Raw genomic sequence first — 22,912 nt, forward strand, 5'->3', positions numbered from 1 at the left:
CATACATTGATCAAACATTATTATCATTCTATTATCCACAGTGTTGTGTCAAACAATGACTACTTTCAAAAACATAATGTCAAAATACTACTTTTTGCCTCTAGAATACGACCTTTCTTCAAATATAACATTTTTAGAATGATTTTTATTTGTAATATATAAATTGTCGTTCATTATGTTTATCATTTATTTGATACAAATTGTCTTATTTAACACTAAATTGTAATTCATTAACTCTTAGAATTACATGTAACTAAACACATTTACATTTGGCTGTTATTATTATTATTATTATTATTATTATTATTATTATTATTATTTCATTGTTTTCGTCTACACCTGTGAAGTAACGGTTAGCGCGTCTGGCCGCGAAACCAGGTGGCCCGGGTTCGATTCCTGGTCGGGGGCAAGTTATCCGTTGAGATTTTTTCCGGGGTTTTCCCTCAACCCAATAAGAGCAAATGCTAGGTAACTTTCGGTGCTGGACCCCGGTCTCATTTCACCGGCATTATCACCTTCATATCATTCAGACGCTAAATAACCTAAGATGTTGATAAAGCGTCGTAAAATAACCTATTAAAATAAAATAAATTCATTGTTTTCTGTATTGCTGTTATTTATATTTGCTATGTATTTTATACTGGTTGAGTGGAAGAGAAGGCCTTAAGGTCTTAACTTTGCTAGTAAAATAAATGAATTAAATAAATGAACAAATAATTTAACATCATCGGAATAGCTGTCTTTATCACTATAATGCATTGTAAACAGTCTGTGAGGTCTACTTTTAAATCATGAACAGAACATCAATTCCAGCACAAACAAGACGCAAGTGTTCCCTGGTAGTAATTGTGTCAAGCGTCAAACAAGGCACCACGTCAATGTAGTCTATGAACAACTAACCTTATTTCCGTACGCCGTGGACTAGAATATGGCTCCTGCTAGATAATCACACTTCCCAAATATGTGAATTCCTCAACACTATCATTATATTTGTTATTTGCTGAGAATTTGTCAATTTTTTACTATTAAATCTCATATCCTTATAATATTTGAGGAGAAAAATTCGCTCCGGCGCCGGGGATCGAACCCGGGTCCTTGGTTCTACGTACCAAGCGCTCTGACCACTGAGGTACGCCGAACCGAATTTTTCTCCTCAAATATTATGTGTCAATATTACAGATAATATTCTGTAGGACAATTTAATATAATCTACAATATTCTCATAGCTAGCAGTGCATAATAACTGCGGATTCCCGGCCAACAAGTCACTCAGCTGAGTGCGCCCCTTAGTATAATGGCAGCTGACACGTATACGTCAACATAATATAATATATGCCTAACTTGGAGTCAGGCCACAAAGGGAAACGCTAAAGAAGGAAGGTTCGATCCGGTGCTGTGGATTGAATTCGGCGTAGCTCAGTGATCAGAGCGCTTGGTACGTAAAACCAAGGACCCGGGATCAATCCCCGGCGCCGGAGCGAATTTTTCTCCTCAAATATTATGTGTCAATATTACAGATAATATTCTGTAGGACAATGTAATAAATCTACAATATTCTCATATCCTTAATTCTTTCTCATGTGTGCTTTATTTATTTATTTATTTATTTATTTATTTATGTATTTAATTATTTATTTGTTTATTATTATTTTTTTGTAAATTACTCGTTCTTCTTTGCGTATGCTGAAATCTAAGTCGTAATAAACAGATATCGTCCATAAAATCCAAGTCTTTCAGCATTATTCATAGACACACTCATAATTTTATCTATAACAATAAAAAATGTTACAGAAGATAGGATACACCCTTGCTTCACTGCACATGTAGTTACCGAAACCATTGCGTCATTCATCTCGTTTCGAATCGCATTCGTAGCATTCTTTCGCTGTCTGTAGTGTGTAAACTATTAATAGCTTAACAGAGTGATGAGGCTTCAGGCATAAATAAAAACGAATGGAGATCCAGTATACAAGAATATGCAAGTGGCAGTGCACGCCCTCTAATGAGGCGTGCTTGACGTCAATCAAATTCTGGAGGCCGTCCGCCTGCGTCCGTCCGTCGCATCGGCTTGCCTACCAAACCACAAGATGGAAAAGGTTCCCACGAGGCACGCGTGCAGTCAATGTGTTACTAACATCGGCACGCGTAACGAAAGTGATGTTACGGCATCTCGAATTTTAGAGCTCTGTAAGTATACTGTTTTCGATGTAAGAAAAATCCTAATGTAAACATAAGCACCTTGCTGTCATACCCGTGATTGGCTCCCAGTCGAAACTCTCACACGATGCAGGAAAATATAGTTCGTATTTGGAAACCATAATCTTGTATTATTTGAAAATAAAAAATTGAATTCTAGTTGTTAAATACGATGAAACATATAACTTCACTCATATGTAAAACGCTATGCAAAAGAAGAGCTACTTTTATATTTTGTTATGTACTATGAACGCGGATGAATACCAAAAGTAATACCGAGGTAGTCTGTTCTTGTAACAAGCTGGCGTCACTTGAGCTCGTAGTTGTTCACGTAAGCACGTGGTACTGAAGTATGGCTTCTGCATCCTCGGTGTGTGTGTGGTTATTAAACATAAGAGTGGAAATCCTCTCAAAAGCGGAGAAAAAGAAATAGTTTTAAATGTATATAATACGTTAAGTGAGTTTTTATTATAGTAATTATAAAGTAAATGTTTCCTAAACAAATGAATGCACAGTAGTGAGGTTAGGCCTACTTGACAAGTAACGGGAAATGTTTAAAATGAAACAGAATGTACAACAGTAGGCGGGAACATGTACTGAGAATCTATGGCGCCAAACAGCGGCCAATGAAGCCTTACTTCAGTCACGTGCTATTGTTTACATTAGGATTTTTCTTACAGCGAAAAGATTATAGGACCAGTTTGTACGGTAAGGTTGCCTAATTCCGTGACATATTTAATAAAGTATATATTTATTGTAATAAAAATGTTCAAATAACACCTAAATGACGTTATTTGGACCTTTAGCTACAGTTTTTACAACATTCAGTGTCAACAGTTTCACAAGTTTGGTATATAATATATGATTCTTCATTGTTATGCAGTGGCTCCTAAATCCGTGACAAGGATCCAAATTCCGTGATAGTGGTTTCCTAATTCCGTGAGTGATATCCTAATTCCGTGATGCTAAAATAATCCTCATTAACTGCTCAGGAAACAAACGTGTATTTCGAAATAGTACATTATGCAACGAGCCTATAATGGTAGTAATTAAGACGCAAGTATGATTGTTTATGAAACGAGCGCAAGCGAATGTCATTGACCTTGGCACAGAATAAGAATGAACATTAGTCTGATATAACCTGGAAATTGATTTAGAATTGAAAAACGAGATGACAAATTGAATTTATTTGAATATTATTTACAATTAACGCTAATTATTATAGTAACAGAACATAACCTTCTGCGACAGTATTGGATTTCCAGCCTCCGTGACTTTTCGATAATTGTCTGTCGATTGCATATCCGAGAATAATCGATATAACGGTACAAAGCTGACTTGTGATTGGCTGAAGACGTGTACTTTAATGAGTAGGTGTACTTTAATGACATGCATTAAAGGACTGCTACCAGGTGTATAATTACTACATTTCGGCTTGATCGAGCATAAAACACATTAAAGTCATGGTATATTGTTTTAATATGGATTAAGCAAGAAATTACAACATAGAAAAAGGGCCTAAGTGATAAATTTCATAGAAAATACTTGTGTAACTACAGGAATACATATTACATATTAATATATTATAAACAAAATTATCTGAAAGTTAAATTCAATACAAAATTAAATTTGAATAAATTGAATTATAACACAATTATTTCTCATTATTTATATTCCTAACAACAGCAGTAATTAAGTTAAATATATGCCCTATTATTTTATTATAATTTTATAATTGATGTTTTCTATAACTTATTTCTGTTATTATTTCCACGAACTATTTTCTTTCATAGGCATTAATTTTCACAATTTAGGAAGGAGATATATGAAAATAAATCCGAAAATGGGAAAGCTCCTGTAGCATTGTTATTGTCTCACAATGTTTAAATAATCATACACATTGATTCAGCTGACTATAATATACAGTAATGTACCATTTTTATAATGCATATTAATTCTTACCTCAAATATAAAATGTTTCTTCAGGAGCGGTCACAAGAGAAAGAAAAACTTACTGGTCAACCATCTTTCACCGAACAAAAGCTTCTGCAGCCGACTGCTTCTATTCTAAAGGCGGGTAGTCAATAGAATTGAAAAGAAGACATCTCCTGGCATCTGCTAGGTATTTCAAAAACTTAAAAGTCAGAGACCACAACTCCATAGCAGTCAATTGAAATTTTATCACGGGATTAGGGGTATCACGGAATTAGGCACCTTTACCCTACTTTCTCATGTTTTTGTCAGAGTGTGACAGTAACAATGTTAATTTAAAATATGTACTAAGTTCCATAGCCTATGGTTCTCATAAACTAAGGCAAGCGTCCTAGATTGTTTTCAGAAGTAATATGACGTTCTAGGCTTTTCAGAAGCCAATATGAAAATTCTACATTGTTTTCAAGACCCAATATAACATTGTATCATCTTTGAAAATCTACAGAGTAATCCGTTTGGGTATGGATAGAATAAAAACACCGTAAACATTTACTACTGAACTTTATTTGTTGAAACTTTTTTGCATACAACACCGAAAAATGGGAGATTCCTTATTGCGCACCCTGCACAACACATAACGGTGATGCAATTCAGCCCCTGTCCGTTGTAACATAATTGGGGTGATTTGTTGGAAAGCTTGAGTAATTTTTACTCTCAGATCATCAACGTTCCTGAGTTTCTGTGAATAGACAATGTCTTTAACAAAATCCCACACAAAGAAGTCAGGAGGGGTTAGATCTGGGGAGTTTGGTGGCCAAGCTAAGAGACAGCTGTTTCTCTTACTGTGTTTCGCCTGCGACCTTCCGCATGTTTTTTTTTTTTTTTTCTTTTTAACATAGAACCTGTTTCTACAAATGTTCGATACCACAATATTCATTCATTTAGTGTTCTGCCCAAGGGCAGGTCTTTCACTGCAAATCCAGTTTTCTCTAGTCTTTCCTATTTTCTGCCTTCCTCATGTTTCCTAATATGATGCATATAACTTAATGTCGTCTATCATCTGATATCTTCTTCTTCCTCGAACTCTTCTCCCGTTCACCATTCCTTCCAGTGCATCCACAACATTATGGAATCGTATTTAGGTACATTACAAACACCATGCTCACGTCGAAATTCCCTTTGAACTTTTTTAACAGTCTCAAATTTAGCATACCAAAGAACACATTATGCCGGCTGTTGATTTGTAGTAACCATTTTAATCATTTATGATTTTCGTTTGTCCTTTCAGATTATGCATTGTTGATCGTCATATATGGAAACTCCCATCTTTTAATCATAATATAACCAGCAAGAAATTTTTCCTACTATCATAATAGCTTTATAATAATAAATTAATATTATCCATATCCAAACGGATCAGACTGTAGATAAATTATCTAAATTGTTATCAGAAGTAAATGTAATCGTCCTATTGTTCTCATAAACCTATGTAAACATCCTAGTTTGCTTTCTGAAGCCAATATAAACGTCGCTAAAGTGGAGAATTTAATACAGCAGCTTTAGTCCGTGGTGTCACGATGAAACTAAGGCCCATCACACACTTTAAGAGATCCCGCTAGTGAGAAAGGGATGAAGAGCCCTCCTCCACACACTTGGCGAGGTCTCGCTATGATCATTTATGCATTGCCTTCATGCAGAGAGTAAATTTTTTTATTGTAGTAAGCACGCGTTGGAGGAAATGGTACAGGTTATGTATATTATCGTACTTTATAATTAATGATGTACGAACGCCACTATGTTGAATCCGAATCTTCAGATGATGAAGAAATGAAGTTATATGAACATATTTTGTTAATGAAGAGAAAATGTAGGTCTAAAATTAAAGCCAGAAAAATCTGGATAAGAAATCACATTGTATCTCACGAAGATAAAGGCGAGTTTCGGTCATTGATTTCGGTCTTTCGGATTTGGATAATGATACGTTTAGGTTTTATTTCAGGTTGAATAGACCTCAGTTTTTTTTTGCAATTCATAATAAGATAGAGGATTCTTTGCTATGTTCTGCTTAAAATTATGTAAACTGTTAAGACATTATTTCAAATGTTATAATTAATACTATTAGATCTCTTCAAGTATGTAACGGGCCTAAGTAGACCTTACAAGATGTCGCCAACATATGGGCATGACGTTTACCTGTGGCGTCGTTGCCAGAATAAATTTATTTTTCTCTCTCTCGCCATCGTTCTTAACATTATTGAGAAATAACGCCACTGTTTGCGACAAGGATTTTATAGGTAGGGTTTCATGAGAAAATAATTAGTGTTAATTAGATGCACTGTTAGTGATAAGGTTAGGGAGGGTTTGATGAGAGGATATATTAGTGAAATAGGGTCCAGGTAACTTGTCCCGGCCAGGATTAGAACTCGAGCCTACTCGAATTTACCGGTATAACTTAACATTTACCGTTATAGAGCGGTAAAACCTCGAAATATCTTATTAGATATATACATTTTGAACTTTTACCAAGAGATATTGGTAAATCTCAGGATTTAACGATCAGTTGTGATAAAATAGTATTAATTTAATAAAAAAACCTTTACTAAGATTTGCCGTTCTTCGCACTTTTACATATCTATCTCCGATTCATCTTTTTATTATTGTTTTATGATTATTTTAAAACATAAATAAAAATCACCTCAGCAATGACTGAAATAATTTGTATTTATTTTAAATTGAAATTATTTAAATATTCTTACATTCCAATGTGAGTATAATAAACAATATTTCATATTAAAAATAGTGAAAAATATTATAGTTTTAACCACTGTCTGTTATTGCATTCCATATAGCAAAGCCTTTACATCCCCACAAACGGTTCAGGTCCACAAATAAAGTAAAACAAACATTATGAATGTTAATTCTTGTTACAACAAGATTGGCTTTTATGACATTTAGAATTAGCGTACACAACATGGAAGATGATTTACACAAACATTTTTTTGTTGAACACTTTTTTAACAATTACACTTTTTGAACCCTTGTTCTCCAACGAAAGGTAGTTTGCCAATCACTTCCTGCACACTAATTTCTTCTTTTCCTGCTTCGATGCTGATAAAATTTTCTTTGTACAATGTAAATTAATCCTAGTGTACAATGACTTCAGTTTGCCAGCTTTGGTACAAAGTTGATAAAACTCGCCATCTTGAATTTATGACCACTGCTATTATTGATTTTGCGTCAATTTTTGCCCGTTCTACATCCGATACTTTGATTCTCAAATTCTGTCCGAATGAAAGTTTTGGAATTTTGTTACAAGTGGCTAATTCCATTTTCTTCGCTTTCATTTCAAGAACTTCTTTGGCAGCCTCTCGGAACCGCTTCACTTTATCGATCCTGCAAATTATATCTGAACTCGCACAACGGAGGCAGGATTCTTCATTCTGGATTCTTCGATCTAGGTTTTACCAGCTTGCATCGGTGAATTCTGAGATTTACCAACATTTCTTGGTAAAAGTTCAAAATGTATGAATCTAATAAAATATTTTGGGATTTTACCGCACTATAACGGTAAATTCTAACATTTACCGGTCTTCGTACATTTACGGTAACACATACACAAAAAATATTTTCTATGGTTCCCAAATTATGCATTAGACTTCACTTATGAATTTTTATACATTAAGTTGTATAAAGTTGTATAAAAATAGATTATTTGTAATTAATTGTTTTTTTCTTTTCAAATGTATATAGGCCTACTATATCCTAGCTGTATGTACGCATTTCTCTTGGAAATTTACAAATCTTAATTAGGTATCAATCGCAGTTAGAGGAGCAGTGTTAAGTACCAGTCAATCATATTGCTTAACAGAATCTGCTGGAGATCGAACTTCGATCCCTTTGCAGGGACTAAGTTAATGCTGGGCTGTTAGTGATGTTGATATGATGCACAATTTGAGATTCTATTTTCATTTCATGTATTGGGCGCCAGACAGATAATAATTATCCGAATGAATGCATACGTGGTTAACCAGTAAATAGTAATTCAATTAGCAATATCAGTCAGTATTACCCTCCCTATCTCTGTTGTTACACTTAAAGTTGACCGTGGCGTACACAAAGGTCAATTGAGGATTGTAATCTCTTCTTGCTCGAAAGGAAGAAGACTTAAAAAGACCTAAAAAGAGATTGGAAGATAATATCAATATTTATTTCAGAGCTATTTGTAGGCTGGTACTCTGTGTTAGTGGATTATTCCGTCGATCGCATAGTTGATTTGTTAGTAGATTCATAGAGAAATTGGTTAAAAGGTTGCCTATTAGATAGGTCGGTTGGTTCGCAGGTTCATTGATAAGAAAGTTGGTTGTTTGATTAACTGACTTATTAGGTTGAATGTTTGCTTCGTTAGATGATGTATTGATATTGAGTGATTGGTTGTTTAACTGATATTGATTGTTTAATTACTTGATTGGTTAGTTGGTTTGTTCGTTAGTAGTTATTTAGTTGATTCGTACGTACATTGATGGGAAAGTTGGTAGACTGTTTGTTTGTCTGACTGAATTTTTGCTATGTTGGACGTTTGCTTGGTTAACTGGTTGAGTGGCTGGTTAGTAAGTTGATGTATTGCCTGTTTGCTTGGTTGGATAATTCATTAACTAGTTGCTTGTTTGACGATTAGGTAGGCAGGATATTTGGTGGTTGTTTGGTTGGTCCACTGACTGGTTGATATGTTGAATGTTTGCTTGGTTAGTTGGTTGATTGGCTGGTTAGTTGGTATATTGTCTGGTTAGATAAATCATTTACTTGTTGCTTGATTGGCGGGTAGGTATATTGCATATTTGATTGTTGTTTGTTTGGTTGGATGACCACTTAATAGGTCGAATGTTGCCTGATTACATGGTTGATTTGCTGGTTAGTTATTTTAGCTGGTTATTTAACGGCGCTGTATCAACTACTCGGTTATTTAGCGTCGATGGGATTGACGATGGGGAGCTGACATTCGCAAATCTCGAAAAACTCCAATAATGTAATCAGCTCAAGCGCCACAGTAGTCTAAAACGCAAATTTTGCGGAACAAACTAATAACTTTTCAGCTACATAACAGATTTTTATTAAACTTCACACAGTAGTTACACGTAGCATATTTGTTTTGTATACAAACTCTGATTATGTTGGTGTAAGAAGAACTATCCCTTATAGGGGGTGCAATTAGACTAAATTAATAACTTTTCTCCTAACATATTTTCTTGAAATTTTATACAGTAGTTACAGGTAGTAGATTTATTTTGTATACAAACTCTGATTACGTTTGTCTAAGGTAACTGCCCCTTATAGGGGACTGCATTTAGACAAGATTAGTAACTTTTCTCTCATCTAACATATTTTCATGAAACTTTATACCACAGTTACAGACCGAAAATTTGTTTTGTATACAAACTCTGATTACATTTGTGTAAGAGGAACTGTCCCTTATAGGAAAGTGTATTTACACAAAATTAACAACTTCTGTGTCTAATATGACTTAATTTGGAAATTGAGGTTTCGATATAATCATTTTATTTTCTTAATATTTCTGCAGATTGTTTCACAGATTGTAATCTTATTGTACGGCAGTATTTCGTGAAGAATGTGCTTGAATTTTTGCCGAAGTATCTTTTCAGTGGAATCTGTTTTGGTTAGCTGCTAATCTTAATGGAGCCACAGGTGTAAGTAACATATCAGAGTCCGTCACATTCAAATCTTCGAAAAATGCTTGCTTAGGAAGGGAATGAGTGGAACTACGTCAAACCTCCATTTATGAATCATCTGAAATGAACAGTTATCTCTCTTTATTTCACTAGGTATGACTTTACTTTATAAAATATAGGGTAAACTAGGTAGTTATTGACCAGTATACGGTGATTGACCGGTTCCTTTTTTCAAGTATATTGTGAATAAACCACGATCGTGATTTCACTTTTTGCTGCATATACCTCTAGTAACAACCCTTATTTGTGGTTAGTTGTCGCTGTTCATCCCACTGAGTTAGTGTCTGTTGTCTGAGAGGACTGAAATCGATTGGAAATGCAACTGAACTTAAACAAGTGTAAGTAACTAGAGAAATTGCTAAGAATAATGCACGCAATAATTTATTTATTCTGCAAAGGATACATAAATTCTGGTGCTCGTTTTTACACTCACAGTGTGAGAAAAGGTATAAGGTTTCCGTCCACAGAATATTATTTTGTAAAAGTTTTTATATGACATAAAAATGCCCCGTGGTCAATCACTATAAAGTGTATGTCCGCAAACTACAGTGATTGGTCGTTCATAAATTATTTGTTAGAATAATGACCAATGTGCTTCAATTCTATATATGTTATCGGTTAAATGATGGGGATTTTTACAGGACTGATACTATATTATAATGCCTAAGCCAGGTAAAGTGCATTATACAGGGGAAGCTTTACGAAACGCTACAGGACCTGTCCGCAGTGGATTTGATTTAAATGAAGCTGCCAAGAAGTTTGGTGTCCTAAAAGCAACCTTAGCGTCCAGAAACAAATATCCCGTTGAAGGAAAAGTGTTCTTTGGTCCTCGTCCAGTGCTGGGTGAAGCCATTTGTAATAACATCAGAGAAATGACACACACTTGCTTCTGATAAGGCACAAAAGAGAAAAATGGAAGAAGAGGAAAGAGAAGGAAGGAAGCGAATAAGAAATGAAAGAAAAGGAAGCGAGAAGAGTTCTTTTCTTATTTTTTTAACTTGGTTATTTAACGACACTGTATCAACTATGAGGTTATTTAGCGTCGATGGGATTGATGGTAGCGAGATGGTATTTGGCGAGATGAGGCCGAGGATTCGTCATAGATTACCTGAAATTTGCCTTACGGTTGGGCAAAACCTCGGAAAAGCCCAACCAGGTAATCAGCCTAAGCGGGAATTGAACCCGCGCCCGAACGAAACTTCGGATCGGCAGGCAAACACCTTTGCCGACAGAGCTACGCCGGTGGCGAATAGTTCTTAATGAAAAAGATCAGAAGAAGAGAAACGAAACAGACAAGAAAAAAGTGAAAATTGTGAAAATGTGTTGTTCAATCACTAATAAATGAGTACGAGTATTCAATAACTGTGCAGTAGACGGTCAATCACTAATAAGCGTGTGGTCAATAACTGTGCAGTAGACGGTCAATCACTAATAAGCGTGTGGTCAATAACTGTGCTGTAGACGGTCAATAACTGTAAACGTGGACTTGTTGTGTTTATTTAATTTATCTTTGCATTAAAATTTTATTTTTTCTTTTGTTTATTGATTTTGATTTGTTTCTGAATCTTCACTTGACCCAATTGCCTTTAAAATTCTCTCAATAAGCTACCACTGTTTTCCGCTATTTCATTGTTTTATTATTCATTAGCTTAAGTGGTCAATCACTATACAGTTTACCCTATATAGGCCTACGTTCAACTGCTACAGCCAACAATATTTTTAATCATACCTCTGCCATTTTTTTTTTGTAATAGTAGGTAATTGATTCTTCTTTGTGGTAACAGTGTTTTTCACTTCTAAAATTGAGTTATAAGCATGACATTTGTCAAAATTTCTACTTCTATACCCTTTTGTGAAACACACTTATCGGTATCTGGTTACTTTGAAATTCACTATCAATCCCAGAGCTTCTTCTGGAGTGTATGAACAAGCGTAAATAGATGTAGGCGTACCGGTAGGTCTACTTCTTTGCATTGATCGAATCGTATGTGGAGTTCCTATTGTTTATTATCATATATTTTTTGTAAACACCAAAAACTGATAGCATACGAACAGATCATGGTCTTTGTCAGTTTTCTAAGAACAAAAATAATTAATTAACTTTACAAGTTCCATAAAATCTTCTGTTAGTAGTTAATTTGCAATTTTAATTTGAAAACTTTTTAATTAGTCACACAGAAGCTTTTGTAACTGAGAAACTCATTGGATTTCATATTTTGAATTTTGTTTATGCATATATAGTTGTATTTCCTCTTCTTTTAAGAGCAAAGAATATTATGGATTAACGAAGCTATTAGAGTCGTGAAACAAAGTAATATTTTTATCACATACTACAAACATAAAGCGTAGGACCTATATCCACAAGCGACTTCACTGGCCGTTAGAAGCTGCCATCTAGCAGCACTTTTTTTCTATTCATGTTACATGTTTGACCACTGAATGGGCAGGCAGTATAAGCAGCCTCGGATGCGTGGATGCGTTGGAACAAGCAGTGAAATAAACATAAAAAATACCATCTTCGTAGTACGGTATTAACTAAAAACGTGCATATATTTACTTAAACGTGAAAAGAGAAATCAGAAAAAATATATGTCTATCCATAACAGATATAGGCTATTTGTATTCATTTAGGATCAACAAAGCGACATGCATAAGCGGGCTGTAACTGAAAGACTGAAATAATTCCTTGTCTTTCTTACATTTCTCCCCCCCCCCCCGCCCATAATATGTTCCGGGACGCATTTTGCAACGTTAACAAAATACAAATTAACAATTTACAAATCACAAGTAAAAGATTACAAACTACTTATAAACTCTGTTACACAATGCAATCTTAATCACTTCTAAAGTTTTACAAGCTTCACAAAACCATCTAAAGAAATTTACAAACAGGATTGTGCACTACGCAATCTCACCAACTACTTACTTATGGCTTTTAGAAAACCCGGAAGTTCATTGCCGCCCTCACATAAGCCCGCCATCGGTCCTTATCCTGAGCAAGATTAATCCAATCTCTACCATCATATCCCACCTCCTTCAAATCCATTTTAATATTATCCTCCCACCTACGTCTCGGCTTCCCCAAAGGTCTTTTTCCCTCCGGCCTCCCAACTAATACTCTATTCGCATTACTGGATTCGCACATACGTGTTATATGTTCTGCTCATCTCAAACGTCTGGATTTAATGTTCCTAACTTATGTTAGGTGAAGAATACAATGCGTCCAGTTCTGCGTTGTGTAACTTTCTCCATTCTCCTGTAACTTTATACCTCTTAGCCCCAAATATTTTCCTAAGAACCCTATTCTCAAACATCCTTAATCTCTGTTCCTCTCTCAAAGTGAGAGTCCAAGTTTCACAACCATACAGAACAACCGGTATTATAACTGTTTTATTAATTCTAACTTTCAGCTTTTTTTGAGAACAGACCAGATGACAAAACCTTTTGAACCGAATAATAACGCATTTTCCATATTTATTCTACGTTTAATTTTCTTCCGTGTGTAATTTATAATTGGTACTGTTGCTCCAAGATATTTGAATTTTTCAACCTTTTCAAAGGATGAATCTCCAATTTTTATATTTCCATTTCGCACTATGTTCTGGTCACGAGACATAATCATATACTTTGTATTTTCGAGATTTACTTCTAAGCCTATCTCTTTACTTGCTTCAAGTAAAATTCCCGTTTTTTTCCCTAATAGTTTGTGGATTTTCTCCTAATATATTCACGTCATCTGCATAAAAAAGAAGCTGATGTAACCCGTTCAATTCCAAACCCCCTCTGTTAACCTGAACTTCCCTAATGGCGCATTCTAGAGCAAACTTTAAAAGTAAAGTTGATAGTGCATCTCCTTGCTTTAATCTGCAGTGAATTGGAAAAGCATCAGACAGAAACTGACCTATACGTACTCAATACTGTACGTTTCACTAAGACACATTAATTAATCGAATTAGTTTCTTGGAAATACCAAATTCAATAAGAATATTATATAAAAATTTTCTCTGAACCGAGTCATATGCATTTTTTAAATCTATGAAAAAGTGATGTATTGTACCCTTATACTCCCATTTTTTCCTCCAATATCTGTCGAATACAAAAAATCTTATCAATAGTCGATCTATTACGCCTAAAAGCACATTGATGATTCCAAATAATTTCATCTAGTACGGAGTTAATCTTCTCAAAAGAATATTGGACAACATTTTGTACGACGTCAACAAAAGTGATAATCCTCGAAAGTTACTACAGTTATATTTGAAGCACTGTATCTCAAATTGAAGATTTTGTAGTTAAGTTCTTGTTCCAGAGAACTCCTTCATTGTAGGAAATGTGTATGGAATACTCCTCCATTGTGAAACAAAACACTTGTAAAATATGAACAATTAAATTTGTAAAGATTTTCCTTTGTTCAGTTTAACTTTACATATTCAGATTGAGAAAGAGAAGTTTACAATGTACAAATGAAATTTATAGTTTGCAATCGCCAACTGTAAGCGCTTTGGTTAATCCTAAATGAAAACCACTAGTCATAGACGGGAGTTACACACATCGCACACACAGTTAGCGTCTAATGAATGGATTTCTCCTTTATCGCGATAAATGTTTTCTTGATGTTTGTAGTTTTGAAGAGGGAGAATTAGCACCTTATTGGCAATAATGGAGTTAATACCCACACATCTTTGCTCTAACTCAACACTTGGCTCTTAAGATGATTGACAGACAGACAGCTTCATTTCTCAAGAGATCGCCGAGGCCGTCACTTCTGAACTGCATTTATTGACTCTGTGAGTACAACATCAGTCTTTCGAAGTTGCGTATAACCTGTGGAATTTTTAGTAAATTTTCTGTAGTTGCTATTTTTCCGTCTTCATTTTCCTGCATTATTATTGCATAAGTAGGGCTAGGATTCTTAGGTAAATAAATATTTTATATTAATAGAAACACTTAAGTTTATGTTGCAAACATTTTTGTGATTCTGACAGAACACATTGAAGTTTAAAACGTACATTTTTAAAATGAGAATCTGTGTTGTATAAACACATATTTTAATTTCAAAGGCATGTTGGGTTCGATAAGTATAATTAATACAATTTTAAATATTGCTTATTAGACAGCAATACACAAGCGAGTTGCATACCACAGCATGTTCCACTACATTGTAACCCATGACCACACGAATTTGAAGACTGCCAAATTATTTTATCTTATTGAACATTTTAACCACCAGCACATTGTTCGTCATTTTTACTGCTGTGTACTGGGTTATTTTAGATTTCGTTGTCACGCCTGCGTTCATAACGGTATATGTTTGTATTGGTTACCACTTCAACTTTGTTTGTCCAGACATATACTCCAATGATTGTATACATACCAGAAATATAAGAGTTCATCTTGTGTTTCCGTCGCCATGAGACCTGAAGATGCCATACTTATGGCGAAAACGTTCGTATTTAACATTAACTATGTATTATCTTATGTCATAATTTAATGACTTGAATGATTGTTCTTGATAAGTAACTTTGACGGTAATAAATCCATATATTTTTAAAACTGTACATATTTTAAATTTAAGAAGCAAGCATCTTTGCTAAATCTTCCAGTCAAGAATGAACTTAAAATTTGAGACAGAAACATTTAATTGGATCTGACATGTAGGAATACAATTAAATTTAAGGGTTAAATATTATTAATAAGGACTTCGTACTTTTTGTTCAATCTGCCAAGTAGAAACTCATCTAACTTTAAGGATTAAATACCTATTCTTAATAATAACTTCGCATTTTTGTCGAATCTACCAAGTAGAAACAACTAGCTTTAAGGATTAAATATTCTTAATAAGGACTTCGTATTTTTGTTCAATCTGCCAAGTAGAACCTCAACTCAGTTAAAGGGTTAAATACCTATTCTTAATAAGGAATTCGCATTTTTGTCGAATCTGCCAAGTAGAAACAACTAGGTTTAAGGATTAAATATTCTTAAGAAGGACTTTACATTTTTGTCGAATCTGCCAAGTAGAAACAACTAGGTTTAAGGACTTCGTATTTTTGTTCAATCTGCCAAGTAGAAACGCAAACTAACTTTAAGGATTAAATACCTATTCTTAATAAGGACTTCGCATTTTTGTCGAATCTGCCAAGTAGAAACAACTAGGTTTAAGGATTAAATATTCTTAATAAGGACTTCGCATATTTGTTTAATCTGCCAAGTAGAAACTCAACTAACTTTAAGGATTAAATACCTATTCTTAATAAGGACTTCGCATTTTTGTCGAATCTGCCAAGTAGAAACAACTAGGTTTAAGAATTAAATATTCTTAATAAGGACTTCGCATATTTGTTGAATCTGTCAAGTAGAAACAATTAGGTTTAAGGATTAAATACCTATTCTTAATAAGGACTTCACATTTTTGTTGAATCTACCAAGTAGAAGCAACTAGGTTTAAGGATTAAATATTCTTAAGAAGGACTTCGCATTTTTGTTGAATCTGCCAAGTAGAAACATACTTAAGTTTCAATACTTAAATATTTTTACTGTATTTGATGGATAGAAAAATTCATAAGTTTAAGTAAATAATTTTACTGAGTATGTCGTATAGAATCAAACTTAATATTAAGGCATAAACATTTTACTGAGTTTTCAGAGAAAAACACTTATCTTTAAGTGCTAAATAATTTTATTAAGCTGCTAACTTTTTACTCAGTCTGACTAGTATAAACATGCTTACATTCAAGATCAAAATATTTTTCTTTAATCCCTCAGCTAAAAATACGTGTTAAGTTAATGAGTAAACAATTTTACTGAATATGCGAAATGGAAACATTTCAAGTTTACTTAAAGTGGAGTTAGCCATTCAGTTACTGTATTGGTCATATTAAGGGGATATTCCACTAAAAATGACAACTTTTTCCTAATCATTTTTTCCAACCAAATTTTGAGAGCATGTTTACTATGTAAAGGGCTAACAAAATCCAAATTTTAACTCCCAAATGTTTTTGTATTTTTATTTTTTAAAATTCTTTTTAGAATTATTTTCAAACTCAAGTTTTTAGTAGAAGACTTCAATTTTAAGCTTCACTTTTTTTTCTTTAACTTTACAAGACATAGAGACACATCTCTTTGCATTCATTTTATGAAATATCTCATTTATTCACTTTAAAAAAATTATTTGAAATTTTAAAAATGTTATTTTTCCTATAATTCATTAAAAATATTAATAAAATAAACTAACAGCATTTCTCACAAAATAAAAGCATAGAAACATGCAGCTATATCATAAATACTTGCACTAAAAATTTCATTCAGATTGATTAATATTTGGGATAAAAAAAAAGTTGGTGTTGAATCAAGAGAAATAAACTTACGGAAAAGTGGATTTGATAGTAAAATGAACATTTATGTAAACTAAAATTCTCCTCCGCTACTTTCATCCAGTAACTTCAGGGAGCCAACTTTTGAACAAAAAGTTACTAGATTTATAATCATAAATTTGTAAAAAGAATTCTTTGATGAAAAAATAATTTTGACAGCTCTTTAAATGCCACAGCCCCTTACAGCCTTAATTAAAAAAATAAACATATATATATATATATATATATAAATAATCAGAATTGAACTAAATCCATTTGGGGGTATGAAAATATACATACATTCTAAAGCCACCAGCGTGGCTCAGTCGGTTAAGGCGCTTGTCTGCCGGTCTGAAGTTGCACTATGGCGCGGGTTCGATTCCCGCTTGGGCTGACTAACCTGGTTGGGTTTTTTCCGAGGTTTTTCCCAACCGTAAAGTGAATGCCAGGTAATATATGGCGAATACTCTGCCTCATCTCGCCAAATACCATCTCGCTGTCACCAATTTCATCGACGCTAAATTTATTTATTTATTTATTTATTTATTTATTTATTATTTTGCTAATAATTATAACATAACATATAATATCTACAGAAAAAAAACTTTAGCTCGCCCCTGAAAGACATAACCTCGTAGTTGATATAGCGTCGTTAAATAACCAATTAAGTCGACCTGGTTGGCGAGTTGGTATAGCGCGTGCCTTCTATGCCCAAGGTTGCGGGTTCGATCCCGGGCCAGGTCGATGGTATTTAAGTGTGCTTAAATGCGACAGGCTCATGTCAGTAGATTTACTGGCATGTAAAAGAACTCCTGCGGGACAAAATTCCGGCACATCCGGCGACGCTGATATAACCTCTGCAGTTGCGAGCGTCTTTAAATAAAACATAACATTATTAATAACCAATTAAAAAGAAACATACATTCTAAAGAAGTGAAATAGCCATATATATATATATATATATATATATATATATATATATATATATATTTTTAATTGTCATGATTTTCAGTGGAATCTCAATTTAAAACAATACAATGTTTATAAGTTATTCTTTGATACAGTAGCGAATGCATTCAATTGAAATTTTGCTTTTTTCCCTAGTAAAATTGAATCAGTCGGAGCTAAAAGGAACTAAGTCACTTTTCACAACATTTCAGGAGAAGCAAAAAACTTTCCACCATATTAATATTTTTATGTTATAGAAGACCAAAATACATTTAAAATTCTGACTTAGTTCCTTCTTCCACCGTTCGATGCGCATCACATCCGTTGTTCAAATGGTTGCATAACAAAAAAAAAGAAATACATATTTTGACTTAGTTCCTTTTAGCTCCGACTGATTCAGTTATTATGATAGAACATAAAAAGATATTATTGTTAACTGAGGTATCATATTTTTGGGAAATACTTTTTAAAACTTACAGATATTTGCAATTTATTACTCATACTCAGCGTATTACTTTTGCTGTCATATAATTGAAATAATAACGGGTGTTCGCCAGACAGGTTTCGCTTAGCACGGCTCATTCCAGAAGTGACACGGGCAAGTAATAGCCCGTTGACGGTGATTCAGCGCATCAGCTTTCGGCAATAAAATTTCGCGACTTAAATTATACTGTATACGTAATGTTTTGACTTACCTTATAATAAGTGCTGGACCTGTCGACCATCTTCTTTAATGCATATTTCACATCTTTTGAAAGGATTTCTGCATACATGCTGGATTTCTTCTCTATCGATAGAATTGAACCCTACTCACATGGTCCATTTCATTCAATTTATGAGAAACAGTTCCCTTATAAAGCTATACTTTTAACGATAATTCCGTCGCTTTCCATGTTGATGTCTTGGATACACCTACCTGTTCAGCTAATTTTCTCAACGTTTTCTTATTAGACTGTTCTAGCCTGTAGCCTATTTTATCGAGTTTTTCTTCAGTTACAACGTGATTTCTGCGGCTTTCTTTTTGTTTAAAAATTAGCCAATTTCTCTCACTTTTTTTTCTCGCTAAATTCTGGATTGTTGAATCAGATGATTGTTGAACGTCAGGATATTTCCGTAGAAGTATAGCACGACAGTTTTTGTACGATATACATATCAAAAACGAAGATTCGCTGTTATAATGTGTATTGCATTGCCACGAACTAAGCTGAACTGCACTGGATGGAAGTCAGCTGTATACTAATGCTGTAACGTTAATTTTCCTTCACCCTGTGTTATATGTCCATACTGAGCAACACAAAACCTTCCCACTCTCGGTCCATGGTAAATATACACACTATTTCCTCGGCAGTCACAGTAGACCTCTTAACAGTAAAAGGCCGACTGTATATACGTGGTTCCTGGCGAATGCTCTGTATGATAAGTAAATGGTGAAAATTTCAACTCTCTATCTTAAGTAGTTCCAAAAAAATGCGGCAATTATAACATCCTGTTTCTCCTCTGACAGACCAGGCAAATCAGGTCTTATTCTCAGACGAATACCTGATAAGCCCCATGGCTCGGAGCCCGAAACCTTCCTATATGAACATCAGACACTATATGTACTCCAAGACTTCAACCCAGTCTACTGTTATTATTGCAGATGATAGATGAAATGAGAAGGAGCTGGAGAGTGTTGGTGGAATGATACAGAGGAACTGAAGTATAGGTCTCGCAAGCAGTGCCGCCAACAGTTGTTCGTATAATCCCGCTAGATGGCTTTCGAAAACCCGCGATTTTCTAACAAATATCTCTAGATTTTAATGTATACATATAGAAATGCTAATATAGGTGCTAACATTGTTAAAAAATGGCTTAATTCCAAATTCCTTTCTTTAAATATATCTAAATCAACTTTGGTTCCTTTTTCGTTAACAGCTGCCACTGTTCAAAATTTAAAATTTAGCGATAAATATAGACTAATAATACACAGTGAAAATTGTTTAGATCCCAAAAATTGTAAATGTCCACCTTTGAAAGAAGCCACGTATGTCAAATATCTGGGTATCATTATTGATCAGAATTTAAAATGGCCTCATCACATTACTTATCTTTGTAAGAGGCTTCGTAAAACAATTTATAAATTCGTTAATCTTCGATGCTACTTACCTATTAGAGTTCTACGAAATGTTTATTTGGCCATTATTCAGTCTATCATTCAATATGGTATAATTGTTTGGGGTGGAAGTACAAAAATTAATCTTAGTCCGTTAAATTTACTACAAAAACGAATAATTAAAATTTGTTTGAAGAAACGTTTCGATTATCCAACTAAATTAATTTATTCTGAATTTAATGTATTTAATATTGAACAAATTTATAAGTATACGCTGTTAAAATTTTGTCATAAAAATCGTAATAAGTTTGTATTACAGACACACAATTATGACACAAGACGAAATATTAATTCAACATTAGTAGAACCTAAATGTCTCACATCTGCTGGTCTAAAGCATAGCATAAATTTTGGCCCTCGGTTGTACAATGCTTTAACTAAACTACACCCAGAACTTCTAACATGTAACCCACTAACATATAACAAGAAAATTAGAAACGTGTTAATATCTTCAATTTGATTAAATAAATTTATAGCCTATGTGTATGAATTCATCAACCTATATTATATTTGTATTCTATAATTTTGAAATATATATTAGTCCTACTTTTCACGTGCGATATTATTCTTCTCTAGTGTTAATATTATATTATATAATTCCATTGCCGCTGTAATTATATTTTAGTTCCTATTTTATTTTACTTATTTATTTATATTATTATTATTATTATTATTATTATTATTATTATTATTATTATTATTATTTTATTTTAATATTATATCTGAACTGCGACCGAGCACGAGCGCTGCTCATTCGGTCTCAAATTTTGTTAATACTACTGTATCTTCTTTTTATATTGCTTGTATTATTTTATTTGTATTTATCTTTGTTTGTTTTGTAATTATATTTCTTTATTCTGTATATTTGAACTTAAATAAATAAATAAATAAATATTTATTAAACAACAATAATAATAATAATAATAATAATAATAATAATAATAATAATAATAATAAAGATAGAGCATCCACCCGCCAATGTAACGATATCCGCCCGCCAATGTAACGAATATTGCACACTTTTATCATTGCCAATGTGGCGCTATAAAGCAATTTTGAACATTTTTATCACAGACACAACATATTTAAATTCTTATTGCACGATATATGTTACCATTAAAACCCTAAAATTCGACAAAACCAGTTGCTGCTCCTCTTAAAATGAAGTTGGATGCAAATAAAGGCAGTGACGACACCTGTTTAGATCATTACTATGAAAAGCAGCTTATTGTGCCTGTTTTTGAAAGTATTTTACTGAAAGAAACAGTGTAACTTGTGAGTTAGTCTATGACACAGTAGCTTATCTCCTGGTAAATTTATTTCCATATTTAGCAAAATTGTCAATTCAACAAACCAATGACGTCAAGAATATATTGCAGGCTTTGATTTCAGATTAATTGATTTGAAATGTTATATCTTACTTATTAATTTAGTCTTATTCTGTTATAATGTTTTTTATTATTATTATTATTATTATTATTATTATTATTATTATTATTATTATTATTATTATTATTATTATTATTCAATGCAGTGGCACTTGACTAGAGTCATTGGCCGTACAATGGCAATAAAAACTAAAAGGAAAGAAAACGAAATAAAGTGAACAATGTCCAAGGAAACTATGGAGGGATGTCAGCACTGCCGCATTCTGTCTCTGGCCTCCCAGTACCTATCCACAAAGCCGACAGATGAAAGAGCTGGACAAGTCTTAATGTGGTTTGAGTCCATGGTGTCGGAACATCCACAGAGCATGCAGTGGGGGCTGGATAATACACCCAGGCGGTGGAGGTGATTAGCCAGACAGTCATGACCGACTGCGGCGCGGAACGTCGCAACAGCTTCTCTTCTGGGCCATTCGGGGAGAGTGGAGTTTAGTGCGTCCTTCCAGTCTTTATCTTTAATTTTTTATGGAAACGTTGTCTCACTCGACTGCTTATATTTGTAGTTGCTCTATGGAATGGCAGCATGTTAGAATATGAAAGGGGGATAGTTGTTCCTTTCTTTGCTAGAAAGTCTGCTGCTTCATTCCCGGCAATACCGCAGTGAGAAGGTATCCATTGCAGATGTACAATTTTATTTAGTTTCTTGATGTCTTCTCTGCATTGTTGAATGTCATCATTAGCTGGTTGTAGTAAGTAGTTTCCAATTGCAGATATCGCTGCTTTTGAGTCACTGAGGAGGACAATGTTTGGAAATGTTATAATGTTGTTATTCAAAAAATAACTTATGACGCTCAATTATAAAGTTATACAATTATTGCATTAGTAAAAATTAGAAAACGAGCGAAGCGGGTCTCCTAATAATAACTCACGTAATAAAGTATAAATGTACAGTAGCATTATAAACCAGGATTTAAGCTAGAAAATAAATAATTGTCGCAAAAATGCACAAATGAAAAATTACATTTGTGCAAATTGCAAAAAGCTTGTGCAATATTATAAATAATTGTACAGAAAGATAAATTAATAAGGTTTGCAGAAACAGAAAGTTATGGAATTTGTTTTTTTGGAGTTTTATTACTTTCGATCCATCTTATACTCTAGATATACTTTACTTATGTAAGTAAATCATAAGACATGTTTAGAATC

General features: G+C 33.6%; 1 protein-coding gene across 9 annotated transcripts in view; it reads left to right on the forward strand.

Moving 5' to 3' along the window:
* The window catches only part of cin (Molybdenum cofactor synthesis protein cinnamon), a 219,912-nt gene that overhangs the window by 74,492 nt on the left and 122,508 nt on the right, over positions 1-22,912 (forward strand). For 4 of the 9 annotated variants that reach the window (XR_011332976.1, XR_011332978.1, XR_011332977.1 and 1 more), the window contains exon 1: positions 14,515-14,659. The exons of 1 other annotated variant lie outside the window; for it this stretch is intronic. The gene's annotated coding sequence lies outside the window, so the exon portion shown is untranslated. Of the gene's footprint in view, positions 1-14,514; positions 14,660-15,299; positions 15,318-22,912 lie in introns of those variants that run through there. 4 more of the 9 variants (XM_069830813.1, XM_069830814.1, XR_011332979.1 and 1 more) reach the window with 3 other exon arrangements.

The sequence above is a fragment of the Periplaneta americana genome, chromosome 7 (genome assembly GCF_040183065.1).
Source record: "Periplaneta americana isolate PAMFEO1 chromosome 7, P.americana_PAMFEO1_priV1, whole genome shotgun sequence".
Lineage (NCBI taxonomy): Eukaryota > Metazoa > Arthropoda > Insecta > Blattodea > Blattidae > Periplaneta > Periplaneta americana.